Source organism: Pseudophryne corroboree, chromosome 11, assembly GCF_028390025.1.
Source record: "Pseudophryne corroboree isolate aPseCor3 chromosome 11, aPseCor3.hap2, whole genome shotgun sequence".
NCBI classification, from domain to species: Eukaryota; Metazoa; Chordata; class Amphibia; order Anura; family Myobatrachidae; genus Pseudophryne; species Pseudophryne corroboree.
The window spans coordinates 335133153-335149573 of record NC_086454.1 but is presented as its reverse complement, the minus strand read 5'-3'; positions in this window follow the sequence as shown (position 1 = coordinate 335149573).

Here is a 16421-nt window from a genome sequence, read left to right as displayed (position 1 = left end):
GCACATGTTACATCTGCCCCACCTGCAGTGCACATGGTTTTGCCCATTAGCTAACAAATTTGCTGCTGCAATGAGATCTGCATTAGGCTGATATTAAAGGGCCATACTGCTATTTCCATCACAGCGTGTTTAAGTGTACTGGTGTGCCATCCAACGTGTGACTGTTCTGCATTCCAACGCAGCACCTATGCCTTGCTGGTTCCGTCCAGCATTCTGAACACCTACCTTGTTGGTTCCGCCCAACATTCAGAAAACCTGCATTGCTGTCTTCATCCAGCATTCCAAAAATCCTGCGTTGCTGTCTTCATCCAGCATTCACATCAAACCTGTGCTGCTGGTTCCGTCCAGCACTCCAGAAAACCTGCATTGCTGTCTTCATCCAGCATTCTACAAACCTGCCTTGCTGGTTCCGTCCAGCATTCTACAAACCTGCCTTGCTGGTTCCGTCCAGCATTCTGAACTCCTGCCTTGCTGGTTACGTCCAGCATTCTGGACTCCTGCCTTGTCGGAAAGCCAATCCCGACATCTGGAAAACCTGCCTTGTCGGAAAGCCAATACCGACATCTGAAAACCTGCCTTGTCGGAAAACCAATCCAGACATCTGGAAAACCTGCCTTGTCGGAAAGCCAATACCGACATCTGGAAAACATGCCTTGTCGGAAAGCCAGTCCCGACATCTGGAAAATCTGCTGTGCTGGTTCCGCCCAGCCTTCTGCAAATCTACTCCGCTGGTTCCGTCCAACTTCTGGAAAACCTGCCGTGCTGATTCCACCCAGCCTTCTGCAAATCTGTTTGCTGGTGACTCCCAGCATTCCTACTGCTAGTCTTCATAGACTTTACGTTCTCAGTGACCATCCAGCTACCTATTGCACTGGTGGTTCATGCCACCAATGTTTCAGTACCCAAATAGTTGGTCACTTCTCCTACGTTCCTCAGCCAACTGATACGTCTGCATGAGGAGATTGTTTCTTAAGCCTGCACAATTCTATCCACAACTCTCAAATCCAGAGACCAGACTTTGACTGGATTCACAAATAACCTCAGGGATCTTCAGAGGAAAAACATCAATATCCTTACACCAGGGGCTACTAAGTTAAATTTTGGAATATACATAGTCTGGAAACACTTATTCCCAATGCAAATGCAAATGTTCCCAAAGTCTGACCTTTGTTTATGAGAAAACGCCTCAGGGACTTTCACTCCTCCATCCACATTCTGAAACAGACGAAGAGGGGGCAACAAAATACCCTTAATACAACCATTCTGAAAGGGAAGGTTTGAATTTCATCTCCCAGCGCTTGATGCTATATGTTTGCCCATTTCGTATTTTTTGTTCACATCAGAGGTTGGTGATACCTCTAGAGCAACATATTTTTCAGCTGCAAGGGTGCGCCAGAATAGATTAATTTTGTCTTTTTGTTTCTTTGGCCTCAGGGACTGCTGTACTAAACGGGAAACGTCTCAAGGACTGCTGTACTAAACGGCCAAACTGGGGGCCCTGGAATAGGTCTGGGTCACCCAACTGGCTAAATTCTTCCTTAAAATATGGTATCGTCTGGGAAAGGACAAGGCCAATGCTGCTACCCTATCCTGCTTCCCAGTAAAGACACACAAATGGGCCCCACAGACAAAGAACAGGAGGGACTAGAGATACTGGACCTTGCAAGGTTCAGACCCACCCCTGGGGCCTGGCAGGCAGCCAGCTGCGGTCTCCAGTTGCAAAGATCCGTCCAGAATTGAGGCATTCAACAAGAACAAATCCAGGACAAGAGCATCATCTGTGGCTGGAAAGCGCAGGGACACTAGCCATCCACCAGCTCAGGAGGATGGACACCAATGGGAACGACTGGCCATCGGAGAGGTCATGTTGTGTCAATGCGCCCATCGTGAGCGGGAACTACGCACCATGTGGCAAATCATTATCCCTGAAGGGGCAGCCTGAGACTTGGTGGTGGAGTCCCACGAGGAGGGGGGCCATGTAGTGGTGGCCAAGACACTCCAGTGGATTCCTTCCAGGACTACAGAAGATACTAGAGTGTGTCAATTATATGAGAGCAGTGGTGTCACCAAACCCACAGAACAAATGGCCCCCATACAGATCATCAATACCACCAGACCCCTAGAACTGCTGATGGTTGACTGTGTTGATAGGAGAATCAGTGCAAGGGCACCAGTTTGCCTTGGTCATGACTGACCACTTCACCAAGTTCATTGAGGAAAAGAGTCGCCACCTGAAGACCATTGGGGAGATTGGCGAAGCAAAACATTTCGTCCACGATGCATCCCCAACCTGGACGGACCCTGGGTGGGCCCCTAACAGAGGGACTACACGTTTGTGACAAATGGCCAAGGAACAAGCTGAGTGATAGATGGGGGGTCCTGCCCTATGTTGTTCAGCAGTGGATATCCTCCAAAACCCCCGTCTACAAGGTACGTGCATTCGCACTCGTAAAAACATAGATTGTTATGGAAGATAAGAACCACTTGACCCATCTAATCTGTCCCTTTTTTTACCTCAAACCCTATTTGATCCTTATTTCTTTGTAAGGATGTCCTTATGTCTATCCCATGCATGTTACATTGCTCTACTGTCTTATCCTCTACCAACTCTGACAGGAGGCCATTCCACTTGTCCACTACCCTTTCTAATACTTCTCTCCCTGTGAGGAATGTCTCCCTCCTGTACCGTGGTGATACCCCTGATATATGTGACAGTCTCTCTCATGTCCTCGTGTCCTAATACTTCTCTCCCTGTGAGGAATGTCTCCCCCTGTACCGTGGTGATACCCCTGATATATGTGACAGTCTCTCTCATGTCCTCGTGGTCTAATACTTCTCTCCCTGTGAGGAATGTCTCCCCCTGTACCGTGGTGATACCCCTGATATATGTGACAGTCTCTCTCATGTCCTCATGGTCTAACACTTCTCTCCCTGTGAGGAATGTTTCTCTCCTGTACCGTGGTGATACCCCCTGATATATGTGACAGTCTCTCTCATGTCCTCGTGGTCTAATACTTCTCTCCCTGTGATGAATGTCTCCCCCTGTACCGTGGTGATACCCCTGATATATGTGACAGTCTCTCTCATGTCCTCATGGTCTAACACTTCTCTCCCTGTGAGGAATGTCTCTCCCCTGTACCGTGGTGATACCCCTGATATATGTGACAGTCTCTCTCATGTCCTCGTGGTCTAATACTTCTCTCCCTGTGAGGAATGTCTCCCTCCTGTACCGTGGTGATACCCCTGATATATGTGACAGTCTCTACCATGTCCTCGTGTCCTAATACTTCTCTCCCTGTGAGGAATGTCTCCCCCTGTACCGTGGTGATACCCCTGATATATGTGACAGTCTCTCTCATGTCCTCGTGGTCTAATACTTCTCTCCCTGTGAGGAATGTCTCCCCCTGTACCGTGGTGATACCCCTGATATATGTGACAGTCTCTCTCATGTCCTCGTGGTCTAATACTTCTCTCCCTGTGAGGAATGTCTCCCTCTGTACCGTGGTGATACCCCTGATATATGTGACAGTCTCTCTCATGTCCTCGTGGTCTAATACTTCTCTCCCTGTGAGGAATGTCTCCCTCTGTACCGTGGTGATACCCCTGATATATGTGACAGTCTCTCTCATGTCCTCGTGGTCTAATACTTCTCTCCCTGTGAGGAATGTCTCCCTCTGTACCGTGGTGATACCCCTGATATATGTGACAGTCTCTCTCATGTCCTCGTGGTCTAATACTTCTCTCCCTGTGAGGAATGTCTCCCTCTGTACCGTGGTGATACCCCTGATATATGTGACAGTCTCTCTCATGTCCTCGTGTTCTAATACTTCTCTTCCTGTGAGGAATGTCTCCCCCAGTACCGTGGTGATACCCCTGATATATGTGACAGTCTCTCTCATGTCCTCGTGGTCTAATACTTCTCTCCCTGTGAGGAATGTCTCCTCCTGTACCGAGGTGATACCCCTGATATATGTGACAGTCTCTCTCATGTCCTCGTGGTCTAATACTTCTCTCCCTGTGATGAATGTCTCCCCTCTGTACCGTGGTGATACCCCTGATATATGTGACAGTCTCTCTCATGTCCTCGTGGTCTAATACTTCTCTCCCTGTGAGGAATGTCTCCCCCCTGTACCGTAGTGATACCCCTGATATATGTGACAGTCTCTCTCATGTCCTCGTGGTCTAATACTTCTCTCCCTGTGAGGAATGTCTCCCCCTGTACCGTGGTGATACCCCTGATATATGTGACAGTCTCTCTCATGTCCTCGTGGTCTAATACTTCTCTCCCTGTGAGGAATGTCTCCCTCTGTACCGTGGTGATACCCCTGATATATGTGACAGTCTCTCTCATGTCCTCGTGGTCTAATACTTCTCTCCCTGTGAGGAATGTCTCCCTCTGTACCGTGGTGATACCCCTGATATATGTGACAGTCTCTCTCATGTCCTCGTGGTCTAATACTTCTCTCCCTGTGAGGAATGTCTCCTCCTGTACCGTGGTGATACCCCTGATATATGTGACAGTCTCTCTCATGTCCTCGTGGTCTAATACTTCTCTCCCTGTGAGGAATGTCTCCTCCTGTACCGTGGTGATACCCCTGATATATGTGACAGTCTCTCTCATGTCCTCGTGGTCTAATACTTCTCTCCCTGTGAGGAATGTCTCCCTCTGTACCGTGGTGATACCCCTGATATATGTGACAGTCTCTCTCATGTCCTCGTGGTCTAATACTTCTCTCCCTGTGAGGAATGTCTCCCTCTGTACCGTGGTGATACCCCTGATATATGTGACAGTCTCTCTCATATCTCCCTTTCCCTTCTCTGCCGCACACTGTAAATAGTAAGATCCTCTAGTCTCTCCGGGTAAGTTGTGTGATGTCGGCCGTGCACCATGTTAGTTGCTCTTCTTTGTACAGTCTCTAATGTATTAATATCCTTCTGAAGATATGGCCTCCAGAACTGGACACGGTATTCTAGGTGAGGCCGCACCAATGACCTATACAGTGGCATTATTACTTCTTTCTGCTGCTGATTCCTCTCCCTATGCACCAAGCATCTGACTAGCCTTCCTCATTGCTGTGTTACATTACTGACCTGCCTTTTGTCACCTAAAATAGTGACTCCTAGATCCCTTTCCTCCTCAGTAGTTTCCAGTATAGTGCCATTACTATACTTAGCCTTTGGGTTTCCGAGACACCAGTGCATGATTTTGCATTCCTTTATCATCCATCTGGCGGATGCCATTACCTCTGGGTTATGCTTAGTGAGCTGTGGAGGTGGGGACTAACTAGTCTGAGACAGGCTCCAACCCCCTGTATAATTCTCCCCCCCTTCCCCTATCCACCAGAACCTCCATCTTGTTTTTAGTACCTGGAGAAGGCACTGTAAAGATGGCCTCTGCGAGAGTCACCAAACTCCACAGGTCCCTGGGTATCTTCCCCCTTTCCAGACCCACATCTGAGGATGCCGCAGGCACAGAAGGTAACACCTCATTGCACAAATACTGCTTTCCCTGCACGCTGTTTTATAGAACAAGTGGCCGGGCATGTGTTACTCACGTGGTCCGACCTCCGTCTCTGAAGGACGCCCGGCTCCCCGTAGCTGACACCATGAGCTGACCTGAAACAGGCTGTGTAGAGCAGGCCTGGCCAACCTGTGGCTCTCCAGCTGCTGTGAAACTACAAGTCCCAGCATGTCCTGGCACTTTTAAGCATTCCCTAAAATAATACTGTGACAAGGCAAGCTGGAATTTGTAGTTTCACAACAGCTGGAGAGCCACAGGTTGGCCAGGTCTGGAGTAGAGTTACAGATGGGTTGTGTCTATTTCCCTTTGTGAGGGCGTAAGTTCTCTTCAGCCCATACAGCATGTTAATGTTTTCTCCAATCTCTGTTTTTGTTTCATTTATGTTGCATTGTACCCTCACGGTCTCGCTTCACTCGCCATGCTTTGGGCCGGTGTCTCGCTCCGCTTCGCTCACCACAGGTTACTATTCCAAATAGTTAGTGACGTTGACCCAGTGCATTACGGGAAAGGTCCTCTCCACAATAGACGCTACCCTGTTGCGCTTTTTAATGATGGTAACTTGTTGGTATGGCCAGAGGCAGGCTCACACTGATGACATCATCACCGGGGGGTTGTTTCTCACACACCCGGAGGCCTATGCCTGACCGCTCCAATAGATTGGAAAGGACCGTGCCCCAATCACTTGGGGGATTTGAAGGTTGCTGGATTTTTCCTTGCTGAACACTCCCTGCAGGCTGGGAGGTGGCATTCTTTAATAACCGATACTAGGATTATTACCGTTGGTAGTTCGTTATCTTGTTATCATGTTAGAACAACTTTCCTGCACTACTACTTGAGATTTGTGCAGTTACATGTATTGTGGGTACTTTGCCTTTGGTGGACGTAGTTTTCAAAGAGTCTGTGGTATACGTACTGTATGTTTGCATTCAACACATTGGTGATTTAGGGGGACATTTACTAAGCAGTGATAAGAGCTGAGAAGTGAGCCAGTGGAGAAGTGGCCCCATCAACCAATCAGCAGCTCTGTATCAATTTATAGTATGCAAATTATAGATGTTACTTCAGTGCTGATTGGTTGCCATGGGCAACTTCTCCACTGGCTCACTTCTCTGCTCTTAACACTGCTTAGTAAATGTACCCCTTAGAGCAGTGGTTTCCAAACGTTTTTGAATCGCGGCGCCCTAGAGTATCATAATTTTTTTCACGGCACCCCTAGGCCAAAAATTTCTTATTGAGAAATTTAGAAAGAAATATAAAATTAGGTAAATTGTATTTATATGTCATCTTTAGGCTCAATTGTGTGGTGAGGGACAAGATTTGCTTTTGTTTGTCCCCATATTTTATGACTGACAGCCACAAGCACTAGTTTTGCCTGTTATATTGACCATAAATAATTTGAATTGGTCCTTGACCACCAATCCAAGACACCCCTGCAAGTGTCCCGAGGCACCCCAGGGAGCCACGGCACACAGTTTGGGAACCACTGCCTTAGGGTCTTATTTAAAGACTCTTAACTTTTTTGATGTTATTACTGAACATATGCAAAAAAAAAACTCCTTTGCTAGTGCTACACTTTTTCAATAGACAGAATTTAGGAAGCTGTCTGCATTGGTTAAAATTGTCTTCTTCTTATTATGGAGAAGCCGTGCGAGTGCCAAAAATAGTCACTTTTCTTCTTCATCCACTAGGGGACACTGGAGGTAGTTACAATGGGGATATAGTAGGCAGTATCTGGGAGCTGGCACTTTAAATCTATAACCATGTGACTAGCTCCTCCCCTACTATGTCCCTCCTCCAAGCCAGTCTTTAAATTGTGCCCAAGGGAGCTGGTCACTCTTGGGATTACTCTTGAAGATTTTTTATTGTATTTTTATTCTTCCGTTCGTTACACTCAGACTGGCATCTCTGCCTCTGCCAGTCTGCATCGTGGGAGGTGCCGGCGGGGTATCCATCCCAGCTGCGTGCGGCTTGGGCTGGATCCCCGGCTGAAGAGAAACCTCTCTGGAGACCGGCCGGACACCGCTGCGTGTCGGGGCCAGTCCATCAGCTCAACATTGCCTGGCAGCGGTGAGTATTTTTAAGTTGGGCGCCATAACGGGGGGGGGGGGGGGGCGGAGCTTAGACCCGGCAGCTTCCAACATGCCCCGGAGTCTCAGCGCACGCTGGCGGCCATAAGTATCTCTGTGGCGCACCGCACTAACAGAGGTATCAGAATCCACTCAATAGTAAAGTTTTCCCTCTGACCGGACTCCGCTGCTTGCGGCGAGCGTCGGGGTCACCTCCTCAGCCACACGGCCAGCACGGCAGTGGTAATTTTAACCCTGGCTTCTGTTAGCAGTGCCAGGGCTCTTCAGATCTCTCTGTTAAGCGGTATCCACTAGCGCTATTAGTTTTATTTTATTTTTAAAGCGCCATAGTGGGAGGGGCGGAGCTTAAACCCGGCTTTGGCTCTGAGTTTTCAAGTGCCCCAATGACCAAGGCTAGTGCTGTTACTTGGAACACCAGAGGCCCCTGGTTCGAGACCTTACCACATAGCATTTTTCCCCGGCTTTTCTCACACGCTGGCCGCCATTTTACGTGCAACCAGCGAAGCTTACAAGAAACATGTGAGGCACTTGTTTTTGCTAATTTAGTAGTACACTGCATTCAGGGTGGGTACTGCCCTCCCTTTATTATTCCTTTGCTTCTCACCTTTTCTTGTAGTGGGCTCCAGAGTCTATTGACAAGGTGGTACTACTACTGTACTTTGGGGAATGTGTGGGGCATCAGACAGTGAAACGTGTCTGTCACTGCACGATATAGGGCAGGGATTACATGTGGCTACACTCCTTTACCCTCCCCTTCTGTCTGTTTTCTCTAACTATTCGTTTAACTGTTACTAACGCTGTGTGGGTGGGGGTCTGTGTGAAAAGTGCTGGCATGACTGGAAAAGGTTCCAAAGCAGCACAAAAGGTTTTCTCTAACGTCCTAAGTGGATGCTGGGGACTCCGTAAGGACCATGGGGAATAGCGGCTCCGCAGGAGACTGGGCACATCTAAAGAAAGCTTTAGGACTATCTGGTGTGCACTGGCTCCTCCCCCTATGACCCTCCTCCAAGCCTCAGTTAGATCTTTGTGCCCGAACGAGAAGGGTGCACACTAGGGGCTCTCCTGAGCTTCTTAGTGAAAGTTTTAGTTTAGGTTTTTTATTTTCAGTGAGACCTGCTGGCAACAGGCTCACTGCATCGAGGGACTAAGGGGAGAAGAAGCGAACTCACCTGCGTGCAGAGTGGATTGGGCTTCTTAGGCTACTGGACATTAGCTCCAGAGGGACGATCACAGGCCCAGCTTGGATGGGTCCCAGAGCCGCGCCGCCGGCCCCCTTACAGAGCCAGAAGGCAGAAGAGGTCCGGAAAATCGGCGGCAGAAGACGTCCTGTCTTCAACAAGGTAGCGCACAGCACTGCAGCTGTGCGCCATTGCTCTCAGCACACTTCACACTCCGGTCACTGAGGGTGCAGGGCGCTGGGGGGGGGGCGCCCTGAGACGCAATAAAAACACCTTGGATGGCAAAAAAAATGCATCACATATAGCTCCTGGGCTATATGGATGCATTTAACCCCTGCCAGAATACATAGAAAAACGGGAGATAAGGTCGCCGATAAGGGGGCGGAGCCTATCTCCTCAGCACACTGGCGCCATTTTCCCTCACAGCTCCGTTGGAGGGAAGCTCCCTGGCTCTCCCCTGCAGTCACTACACTACAGAAAGGGTTAAAAAAGAGAGGGGGGCACTAATTAGGCGCAGTATTAACTATACAGCAGCTATAAGGGGAAAAACACTTATATAAGGTTATCCCTGTATATATATAGCGCTCTGGTGTGTGCTGGCAAACTCTCCCTCTGTCTCCCCAAAGGGCTAGTGGGGTCCTGTCCTCTATCAGAGCATTCCCTGTGTGTGTGCTGTGTGTCGGTACGTTTGTGTCGACATGTATGAGGAGAAAAATGATGTGGAGACGGAGCAGATTGCCTGTAATAGTGATGTCACCCCCTAGGGGGTCGACACCTGAGTGGATGAACTGTTGGAAGAAATTACGGGACAGTGTCAGCTCTGTACAAAAGACAGTGGTTGACATGAGACAGCCGGCTACTCAGCTTGTGCCTGTCCAGACGTCTCATAGGCCGTCAGGGGCTCTAAAGCGCCCGTTACCTGAGATGGCAGATATAGACGCCGACACGGATACTGACTCCAGTGTCGACGGTGAAGAGACAAATGTGACTTCCAGTAGGGCCACACGTTACATGATTGAGGCAATGAAAAATGTTTTACACATTTCTGATAATACGAGTACCACCAAAAAGGGGTATTATGTTCGGTGAGGAAAAACTACCTGTAGTTTTCCTGAATCTGAGAAATTAAATGAGGTGTGTGATGATGCGTGGGTTTCCCCCGATAACAACTGATAATTTCTAAAATGTTATTGAGGTTAGGGTGCGTTGGGAAACACCCCCTAGGGTGGATAAAGCGCTCACACGCTTGTAAGGGCTCTACCCTCTCCTGAGATGGCCGCCCTTAAGGATCCTGCTGATAGAAAGCAGGAGGGTATCCTAAAATGTATTTACACACATACTGGTGTTATACTGCGACCAGCAATCGCCTCAGCCTGGGTGTGCAGTGCTGGGTTGGCGTGGTCGGATTCCCTGACTGAAAATATTGATACCCTAGATAGGGACAGTATATTTTTGCCTATAGAGCATTTAAAAGATGCATTTCTATATATGCGTGATGCACAGCGGAATATTTGCCGACTGGCATCAAGTCTAAGTGCGTTGTCCATTTCTACCAGTAGAGGGTTATGGACACGTCAGTGGTCAGGTGATGCGTATTCCAAACGGCATTTGGAAGTATTGCCTTATTAAGGGGAGGAGTTATTTGGGGTCGGTCTTTCAGACCTGGTGGCCACGGCAACAGCTGGGAAATCCACGTTTGTACCCCAGGTCGCTTCTCAACATGAGAAGACGCCGTATTATCAGGCGCAGTCTTTTCGTGGACAAGCGGGCAAAAGGTTCCTCATTTCTGCCCCGTGACAGAGGGAGAGGAAAAAGGCTGCAGAAATCAGTCAGTTCCCAGGAACAGAAACCCTCTCCCGCCTCTGCCAAGCCCTCAGTATACGCTGGGGCTTTACAAGCAGAATCAGGCACGGTGGGGGGCCCGTCTCAATGAATTTCAGCGCGCAGTGGGCTCACTCGCAAGTAGACCCCTGGATCCTTCAGGTGATATCTCAGGGGTACAAATTAGAATTCGAGACGTCTCCCCCTCGCCGTTTCCTAAAGTCGGCTTTACCGATGTCTCGTTCTGACAGGGAGACAGTTTTGGAAGCCATTCACAAGCTATATTCCCAGCAGGTGAAAATCAAGATACCCCTCCTGCAACAGGGAACGGGGTATTATTCCACACTGTTGTGGTACCGAAGCCGGACGGCTCGGTGAGACCGATTCTAAATCTAAAATCTTTGAACACTTACATACAGAGGTTCAAATTCAAGATTGAGTCACTCAGCAGTGATTGCGAACCTGGAAGAAGGGGACTACATGATGTCTCGGGACATCAAGGATGCTTACCTTCATGTCAAAATTTACCCTTCTCACCAAGGGTACCTCAGGTTTATGGTACAGAACTGTCACTATCAGTTCAGACGCTGCCGTATGGATGGTCCACGGCACCCCGGGTCTTTACCAAGGTAATGGCCGAAATGATGATATTCCTTCGAAGCAAGGGAATTTTAGTTATCCCTTACTTGGACAATTCCCTGATAAGGGTAAGATCCAGGGAACAGTTGGAGGTCGGTGTAGCACTATCTCAGGTAGTGTTGCGGCCGCACGATTGGATTCTCAATATTCCAAAATCGCAGCTGGTTCCGACGACTTGTCTTCTGTTCCTAGGGATGATCCTGGACACAGTCCAGAAAAAGGTGTTTCTCCCGGAGGGGAAAGCCAGGGAGTTATCCGAGCTAGTCAGGAACCTCCTAAAACCGAGCCAAGTCTCAGTGCATCAATGCACAAGGGTTCTGGGTAAAATGGTGGCTTCCTACGAAGCAATCCCATTCGGCAGATTCCACGCAAGAACTTTCCAGTGGGACCTGCTGGACAAATGGTCCGGGTCGCATCTTCAGATGCATCAGCGGATAACCCTGTCACCAAGGACAAGGGTGTCCCTCCTGTGGTGGTTGCAGAGTGCTCATCTTCTAGAGGGCCGCAGATTCGGCATTCAGGACTGGGTCCTGGTGACCACGGATGCCAGCCTGCGAGGCTGGGGAGCAGTCACACAGGGAAGGAATATCCAGGGCTTATGGTCAAGCCTGGAGACATCACTTCACAAAAATATCCTGAAGCTAAGGGACATTTACAATGCTCTAAGCTTAGCAAGACCTCTGCTTCAAGGTCAGCCGGTGTTGATCCAGTCGGACAACATCACGGCAGTCACCCACGTAAACAGACAGGGTGGCACAAGAAGCAGGAGGGCAATGGCAGAAGCTGCAAGGATTCTTCGCTGGGCGGAAAATCATGTGATAGCACTGTCGGCAGTATTCATTCTGGGAGTGGACAACTGGGAAGCAGACTTCCTCAGCACGACCTCCACCCGGGAGAGTGGGGACTTCACCCAGAAGTCTTCCACATGATTATAAACCGTTGGGAAAAACTCGACAGGTATTACGCCAGGTCCAGGGACCCTCAGGCAATAGCTGTAGACGCTCTGGTAACACCGTGGGTGTACCAGTCAGGGTATGTGTTCCCTCCTCTGCCTCTCATACCCAAGGTACTAAGATTGATAAGATGGAGAGGAGTAAGCACTATATTCGTGGCTCCGGATTGGCCAAGAAGGACTTGGTAACCGGAACTTCAAGAGATGCTCACGGAGGATCCGTGGCCTCTACCTCTAAGAAGGGACCTGCTCCAGCAAGGACCCTGTCTGTTCCAAGACTTACCGCGGCTGCGTTTGACGGCATGGCGGTTGAACGCCGGATCCTGAAGGAAAAAAGGCATTCCGGATGAAGTCATCCCTATCCTGATCAAAGCCAGGAAGGATGTAACCGCAAAAACATTATCACCGCAATTGGCGAAAATATGTTGCGTGGTGCGAGGCCAGTAAGGCCCGACGGAGGAAATTCAACTGGGTCGATTCCTACATTTCCTGCAAACAGGAGTGTCTATGGGCCTGAAATTGGGGTCCATTAAGGTTCAAATTTCGGCCCTGTCAATTTTCTTCCAAAAAGAACTAGCTTCAGTCCCTGAAGTTCAGACGTTTGTAAAAGGGGTACTGCATATACAGCCTCCTTTTGTGCCTCCAGTGGCACTTTGGGATCTCAATGTAGTTTTGGGTTCCAAAAGTCACATTGGTTTGAACCACTTAAATCTGTGGAGTTAAAATATCTCACATGGAAAGTGGTCATGCTGTTGGCCCTGGCCTGGGCCAGGCGCGTGTCAGAATTGGCGGCTTTATCCTGAAAAAGCCCTTATCTGATTTTCCATTCGGACAGGGCGGAATTGAGGACTCGTCCTCAGTTTCTCCCTAAGGTGGTTTCAGCGTTTCACCTGAACCAACCTATTTGTGGTGCCTGCGGCTACTAGGGACTTGGAGGACTCCAAGTTGCTAGACGTTGTCAGGGCCCTGAAAATATATGTTTCCAGGACGGCTGGAGTCAGGAAATCTGACTCGCTGTTTATCCTGTATGCACCCAACAAGCTGGGTGCTCCTGCTTTTAAGCAGACTATTGCTCGTTGGATTTGTAGTACAATTCAGCTTGCACATTCTGTGGCAGGCCTGCCACAGCCAAAAATCTGTAAATGCCCACTCCACAAGGAAGGTGGGCTCATCTTGGGCGGCTGCCCGAGGGGTCTCGGCTTTACAACTTTGCCGAGCAGCTACTTGGTCAGGAGCAAATACGTTTGTAAAATTCTACAAAATTGATATCCTGGCTGAGGAGGACCTGGAGTTCTCTCATTTGGTGCTGCAGAGTCATCCGCACTCTCCCGCCCGTTTGGGAGCTTTGGTATAATCCCCATGGTCCTTACGGAGTCCCCAGCATCCACTTAGGACATTAGAGAAAATAAGAATTTACTTACCGATAATTCTATTTCTCGTAGTCCGTAGTGGATGCTGGGCGCCCATCCCAAGTGCGGATTGTCTGCAATACTGGTACATAGTTATTGTTACCAAAAAATCGGGTTATTGCTGTAGTGAGCCATCTTTTCTAGAGGCTCCTCTGTTATCATGCTGTTAACTGGGTTCAGATCACAAGTTGTACGGTGTGATTGGTGTGGCTGGTATGAGTCTTACCCGGGATTCAAAATCCTTCCTTATTGTGTACGCTCGTCCGGGCACAGTATCCTAACTGAGGCTTGGAGGAGGGTCATAGGGGGAGGAGCCAGTGCACACCAGATAGTCCTAAAGCTTTCTTTAGATGTGCCCAGTCTCCTGCGGAGCCGCTATTCCCCATGGTCCTTACGGAGTCCCCAGCATCCACTACGGACTACGAGAAATAGAATTATCGGTAAGTAAATTCTTATTTTCACATGTCAGAAATGTTCTGCAAAGTTCACTCAGGACAGTCAGAGAATTCCCTGTTATGTGACCGCTCCTGTTTGGACAGCTCAGCTTACGGAGGTAATGTCGCTGTTAACAAGAGACCCTGTTCGTAATTTCTCCTCCCCAGGTTTCCAAGAAGAGGTTGCTAACCTCAATGTTACACGACTCTGCCGAGGAGATGCCTCTATTGGAGGAGGCGATAGATGTCCAGGATACTGATGACGATTGGGTTTATGAGGAATCTGAACCAGTGTCTCGGGGTATCGAGGCGTTTATTGCAGCTGTTCGTCTGGTACTGCAGGTGAAAGAGTCGGAACTGGACACTTCACATCCCTCGGGGGTTCGACACCAATCAAAAACTGACAGCGACTTTTCCAGTTTCTGATGAGCTGGATGTGCTCCTGACGGCGGCCTGGAAACATCCGGATGCAAAATTTCAGGTATCAAACAATTTTTGTCTTCCTACCCTTTGCACACATAGCTTTTAGAGTTTTGTTTGTGCTTTTCCTGTTCCTAGCTATGTTCCTCTCTCTGCCTATTTTTATTTGGTTTTGATCTGAATTATCTTCTATTGCTGTGGATTATCTTCTATTGCTGTGGTTCCTGGAGCAACCTCGCTGAAGGAGCCGTCTGATAGAAATATGCGGCAGCGGGGGTTCTACTTAGCCCGGTGCAGGTAGGTTGTTGGGGAACAATTGTCCTCAGGGTTACAAGACGGTTTGCATCAGGATCAACTGATACCTTTGGCAGATCATATTCGCGAATCTGCTTTGTATCTTTGTGAGGCCTCCAAGGACGTTTGTATCTTCGGCGCCAGAATTTCCGATTTGGCTATCTTGGTCCGAAGAGCTCTCTGACTACGACAGTGGCAGGAGGATACTGAATCCAAGAGGGCAGCAGGGGCGTGCCCTTTATGAGCCTAGTCGGTAAGTATCTTAATGACTGGATTTCTCAAGCCACTAGGGGTAAGTCCACTTATCTTCCCACTGCTGTTCCAGCTCCTCGATGGGCCTATACCGGTCCTTCCTTTCGGTCCTTTTGTGCCCCTTCCAGGTTTCGAGGCCGTGCCAGGGGTGGTACCTCCGTCACCCGTGGATCTCGAGGTAGAGGCCGAGGCAGAGGTTCAACAACCTAGACCCAGATGGTAAGTCCTCCACCACACCCACCGCATGACGGGCCTCTCCCACCTGGGGGATCCCAGGGTGGGAGCTTGTCTGTGGGATTTCGGGGAGGCCTGAGTACAATCCTGTCCAGATGCTTGGGTCAGGGATCTCATCACTTGTGGTTACATGCTTGATTTTCGAATCCAACCGCCTCAGTGTTTCTTCACCACGGGTTTGCCGGTTTCCAACGACAGGAGGGTCGTCCGGCAGGCGGCGTTCCAGAAGCTTATATCCGCAAGGGTGCTGATCCCTGTTCCCTCACATCATCCGAAACGGGGCTATTACTCAGGCCTTTTTCTCGTACCGAAGCCGGACGGCTCGGCCAGGCCTATTCTGAACTTAATGGATTTCATTCCATTTTTGAGGAGTCCCTTCAGTCTGTTACTGCCAGTTTGGAGCAAAGCAAGTTTATGGCATCCTTAGACATCAAAGATGCCTACTTACATGTTCCCATTTGGCCTCCTCATCAGGCTTTTCTCCGGTTCGCGATACAGGATGCTCATTTCCACTTTCAGGCCCTTCCATTCGGTCTCTCTTCTGCTCCCAGAGTGTTCACAAAGGTCATGGCAGTCATGATGGCCCTACTTCAAAGGCAGGGAGTGACGATTGTCCCCTATCTGGACAATCTACTGCTGAAGACCCACTCTGCAGACCTGTTGCTTCAGAATATCCGGATAACCCAGGTTCTTCTGATTCGCCACGGGTGGATCCTTAACTTCCCAAAGTCTCAATTATGCCCTTCGCACAGGTTTCTGTTCTTGGGTATGTTTCTTGACACGGTCCATCAGAGGGTTTTTCTCTTCCTCAGGACAAGATCCTCTCTCTCTTCAGACAAGTGCGGCGATGAGAGAGGTCGCCAACGTCCTCCTCTGGGCAGAGGAAAATGCTCTGGCTTTGTCAGCAATCTTCATTCCAGGGGTGGTCAATTAGGAATCCGTTTATCTCAGACGCCAGGACATGCACCCGGGAGAGTAGACACTCAATCCCCAGGTGTTTCATCAGCTGGTCCGCCGATGGGGGAGACCTCAGATCGACCTCATGGCGTTTCACCTGACCCTTCAACTGCCTCTTTACTACTCTCGGACGAGAGTCCTGGCGGCAGTAGCCGTGGATGCCCTCACGGCTTCTTGAAACTTCTGGTTCATTTATCTGTTGACAATGCTAAATTCCTTTGTC